The sequence below is a fragment of the Octodon degus genome, unplaced genomic scaffold (genome assembly GCF_000260255.1).
Source record: "Octodon degus isolate 3935 unplaced genomic scaffold, OctDeg1.0 scaffold00012, whole genome shotgun sequence".
In the NCBI taxonomy this organism is placed as follows: Eukaryota; Metazoa; Chordata; class Mammalia; order Rodentia; family Octodontidae; genus Octodon; species Octodon degus.
Window position 1 is genome coordinate 25,737,132 of NW_004524588.1, and position 5,460 is coordinate 25,742,591.

General features: G+C 43.1%; 1 pseudogene; it reads left to right on the forward strand.

Annotated features, from left to right (window-relative positions):
* The first annotated feature begins 4,217 nt into the window (after positions 1 to 4,217).
* LOC101560271 overlaps positions 4,218 to 5,460 on the forward strand; it is a 10,846-nt pseudogene continuing 9,603 nt past the window's right edge.

Here is a 5,460-nt window from a genome sequence, read left to right on the forward strand (position 1 = left end):
GTATCAGCATAAGATTAAGACACTCATTAGAATAATACTTCAGTAGAGATACTGGTGTTTTGTCAAGGGCGACTGAATCAACTATTACTTTAGTATTCAAAGGAGGATGTCAGTTCAGTTCAACAAATACCAAATGTAGCATTATCAGGGAACTCTACGACCCTGGAGATAATTATTAATAGGTTACAATCTCTTCTTCCAGAGTTCAAAACTTTAAAAATGGAGCATTCACAGTCATGTGTATAAGCATTTCCCCCATTGACATGGGAGGCTGTGTGGAAACGTGACCTCTGGGTGAAGTTCGTCCTTCCAATGACACTGGTATATCGCCAGTCTTCTAAGGCCATCATTCAAGTGAAGGTCAGTGTTGTCATTCCTGCTAGTGAGACAGTGTTCCCCTCTCACAGCAAATATTCCCCATGCTATTATTCTAGAATTATAGCTAGATATTATTCAAACTCATTCATGTGGCTATTAGCGTTCCTGGGCCTTATTTTCAATGTACTGAAGTTCAATTTCCTCTTTGAATACAAGTCTAAATTGTCCACATTGTATCACTGAAACAGCAGCTGTCAGAATGATGCAATCACTTTTTAATTCATCAAAGAGCTGTGCCTAGGGTGACCATAAAGCCAAACTTGACTGCCTTGATTGCTTAGAGATGAGACTTTCAGGGACCTTTAAAATATGAGATCATGAAACAAACTATCTTCAGTTTCTGGTCTTCTGCCTTCCAGTTTTCTAATTTCTAACGGAAATTGCCTGGCACCTTGAGGGGGTGGAGAATAAGCATTAAAATAGACATTTAAAAGAAAATTTACTTTTCAGGAAGTGTGTGTGGTGACAGCAGAAAGGAATGAAAAGATTAGTGTTAACTCCCAGCTCACACAGCTGTAGACATGTGCTCCTGGTGAATTAGAAATGCTTTGGCATCCTAGCAATAGTGGGTTAGGCCCTTGTCCTGTGGGTTGTGAAGGGCAGGTCGAGTCCCTTCTGCATACGCAGAAAATCTCCTCAACCTTCCATTCTTCGTACGACCCTACTCAGCTTGTTGCAGAAACTGATGTCAAACATGAGTGAAGAGCTGTATTCTCTCATTGGTCAAAACTGAAGGGTTTTTTTATAGATACTCTTTATTTCATCTATTTCTTTTTTTTTTTTTTTTTTTGCTTATTTATTTGGTACAGGTTTTCACTATACAGTTCAGACTCAGAGATACTCCTGCCTCAGCCTGCCTGGTGCTGAGATTACAGGTGTGCACCACTAATCCCAGTCTCAGGGGCTGGCACATCCTCACAACTGGTTCCAGGGCTGGCATGGTGTGTGGTACCGGGATTAAAGCCACATCCTTGTACTTACTAGGCAGGCATTTAGATTGCTTAGCTCTCTCTCCAGCCCAAAAATAAAGTTGTTTTATTGTTAATATTTTAACCTTTAGTGCCTGCATTATTTTGAAAATAGATCAGGTAAAGCTAGGTGACTGGTGTGAATTTCTTTTTTAAAGATTTGTGATAACTACAAATAATGCATTATTTCTTTACAACCATACTGCTCACATCTAAATAATATAATTTAATAAAACAAAATAGCACTTATGTACTTCATGCCAGAAAAATCCATTTAAAAATACAGCATAACACACTAACAGAAATTTTAAAAAATCAGACTGGATAGTTTACCAGAGAGAAAAGGAAAGCTGGAGCACTGTAAGAGGCCTGAGCATTCTCAAAGGTTTGCACGCTCTGCACAGGGACAGAGCCCAAGAGCACCGAGACCCACTCGTCTCCGTCACTTCATCACAGCTGAGCCAACACACCTAGCACCCACATCGTAAAGGGAGAGGCCGATTTGGGCCTGCGCTTTCAGATCCGGGTCTGCGAGCTCCAAGGCAGTCACCCATTTCATGGCACTCAGGGAGAGAAGAGTGAGGGAAGAAGACGGGGAGGAAAGTCCCCAACCTATTTCCTAGGTCATGTTGCCAAGGACTCACTGTTGTGGGCAACTCTGTGGTGGGGAAAAAAACACCACGTGTTCAGGCAAAGAGGGGATCTAGGGACACTGCGCTTTATGCGCTAAATGTGCTGTGAAGGGAGCCACATAGAAAGGGCTCTCTGACCCAGATGGGGCGTCTCATCTCCTGCCTTCACTCTGTTTTCCGGCTGCCAAGACGTGCACAGCTTTCCACTTCTAGATTCTTACTTCGCCGCTATACCTTGGACCCAGCCCACGAGCCTAAATCTGCAAACCATGAACCAAAATACAGCTCTCCTTTGTTACTTAAAGGTGCCAGTTACTGTGCATCAGTAAGGCAGAGATGACTAGGAAGGATTTTGCTCTAGAGTGTGGCCATGCCTTGGTTGCTCACGATGTCACCAGCTGACCATGTGCTCCACGAGACTTTAGAAGCTGTTCATGAGAGGAACTGAAAAGGTTATAAGGTACAATCTAGTGAGCCCAAGAATCCCAGGACCAAGCTTGATGGAAGACTCTATTCATAGCCTAAGAGACCATCATGCTCATAGATACGCCAGCGGTGAAGCCAGGCCAGGGGCGCTTTGGCTAGAAACAAGACTCCGCTGGGAGCTGGGCAGAAGGCCATGTGCATTATGATCTGGAAGAAAATGTGCTTATATTTTGCCCATGGCCTGATTTTGTATCCTGTGGTATACAAATGAATTGGGTTGAGAAGATTTCAAGGGAGCCCAAGAATCCTGGCACTAGGAAGCCTTCAAAATGATTTAAATGCAGCTGACAGGGTACAAATGAGCAGCATCATTATATTTGATTTATAGGATATTATTTCTACTGGCAGTGTAGAAAACAGGCCAGAGCGAGACAACGGTTAGGAAATAGAAACCAGTTCTGTCACTTAATGAGTCTGATTTCAAAGATCCACCTCAGGGGGGCCCTGTCCATGAGCGAGCCAGGTTTGCCACTGAGTCTAACAGAAAACCGGTGGTCCCCAGGCCCGCTGTCCATTCCTCATTGCTCTGTGAACTCGACAGACCCCACGTAGCAGCGACAGTCCTCACTGCACACACGCCAGCTGCTCACCCAGACCAAGCTCTAACTTTCACAGTTCTTAGCCCCAAACCACACACTTACAGAGCATCACTCACGTGACCTGCTTGTGCAAAGGATGTTTAGAAAATGTAAGAAATTGCTATGTGGAAAGCTGACATGAAGGAATGAGCACACCAAGCGAGCAACTTTCAGAACATGCACTCTGCGGGCACAATCTATTTCGGACAAACAATGGAGAGCTTAAAATAGCTAGGGTGTCGTGGAGGCTATTTTGAAATGGATAAAATGTTTTAGATGACAAAGAGACATGCTTTCTCTCCTCCACGAGGTCACAAGGGAGATAGTACAAGTTTCCGTGACATGCAGTGAAAAGGAGTAAGAAAAACATGACCGTGACTTGTGGAGTGTGAAAGTCACATTTGTGCTTTCCAAAGCTTTGTGCTGCTATTTATTTAGCTAAATGATAAATGCTCTCTAACAACTTAGCAACAATTATGCATACATATTCCTCCTTTTAAAAGCGTATCCCTTTTTATAAGGTTATTAATTTTCCTGTCCCAGTATAAAATAAATCTAAATACTATATATGTGCAAAGGAACACCCTGTTTAGCTGCAGCACTATACCGGCTGTCACTTTACAATCAGTAGGCAGGGGCATAGAATTAATTAAATTGTGGAATATAAATTGCTAAAATTTCATTGTATTTTATATCCATAAAGTATGAAAATTATATCCTGCTCATGGAAACTTTAAATATTATAAGAATTGGAAAACATTGTGAAGACTTTTGTGTCTGTTCTAGGACCAGCATACAGAGGGGACTTTGAGAATGATCTACATAAAGAGAATATAATTTTTTATAACAACTTCACAGACTTTGAGCAGATCAAGAAATCCACAGAAGGTGGTGAGGTTGTCTGGGCTTTAAGGAGTGGGAGGCCATGATCACCTTTGGTCTGATGCAGCCAGGGGCTGAAGCAGAACTATGAAATTAGGAGCCCAGGAAGCCGGCAGGCCTGAACGCGCTGCAGCCACTTGGGGAGGGATGCAGGCACTGTCTGAATGTGGCCAGAGTGGGAGAGGCGCCACAGCAAGGGGCACGCGCTTTCTCCGCTGCCCCTCCTAGTGCATGCTTGCACTTACTGTTTGTACTTTCACAGAAGTCAATGGGAAGCGGAGTACTATAACGCCATGGGTGTACACAGGTATCTCTGCCGCACGACCTTCATTGCATTTATTTTTGGTGAAAAGAGTTCCAGTATTCTCTGAAGGATAACCACAATGTCTCCTCAATGGAATGCCAGGGATGATTATATCAGGAAACGTAGTGATCAGTGCCACCAGCACGTGCATCTGTGATGTACACCAAGCCATGCACAGTGCACAGCAGTGCCACACACCCACCTCACAGTGATACAAAGCAAAACTCGTCACTCCTGCTTCATGCGCACTTCCACCTTCCTCCGCCCTTTGCTGATGCTGGGAACAGCTACTATTGTGTTTTCTGGGGAGGTGACTCAAACTGCTGTCTATATACTTTCCAAGTCCCTATGGGGGCTATTTCAAGGGGCTCCTCAGTTTCTTATTTTTGTTTTGTTTGGGGGAGTTTTTTATTTTAAAGATAAAACAATAGAAGCGATGATACATATTTTTACAATAAGAGAGTAGGAGAGTAAAAACAGTTAATTATTGCTTATTGTTATCTTCAAAATAGTTGCTCAAACTGAAACATACAGGCATGTTATGGTTTGTGTCTAGTTGTCTCCCGAAAAGCCTCATGCAGTCATAGCTCAGACTGCTAGAGTTTGTGATTAACTCATTTCACTGGGATTATGGGTGTGAGTACTACTCCCAGTGTGGAAGTTTGTTCTGCCTTGAAGCCAGCTAACTATGGACTGAAACATCCAGTAACTATGAGCTAAATAAGCCTTTCCCTCCTCCATTGTGGGTGTTGGGTATTTGGCCCAGTGAGAGAAGAGTAACTGAGACAGAAGTTGGAAACAAGAATGGGGTCATTACTGTGGCTAAAGCTGACCATGTGGATTACAAGCTGTTGGGAATGGCTTATGGGAAGAGACAGTGAAGGTTTGGAGATGTTTCCTATAACAGAAGTGCTGGATCAACTTTGGCTGGACTGTTTGGGAGATTCTGGTCAGAGCTCGGAAGTCCAGAAGGCTGGTAGAAATCCTGCCTATAAAGGCCAAGCTAGGGAGCTTTCTTCTGGGAAGAAGCCCTGCATTGGTTGTTACACTCTGGATTATTTGTCTTATGGCTTGGCAGAAGGTTTGTCTGCAGAGCAACTGAGACAAGGCAGAAGAAACTGTTTAAATGATATAAGCACAAACTTTCTTTTTGGTGAGCTAATAGAAAGTACTACTATAGCTATCTATCTATCTATCTATCTATCTATCTATCTATCTATCTATCTATCTAT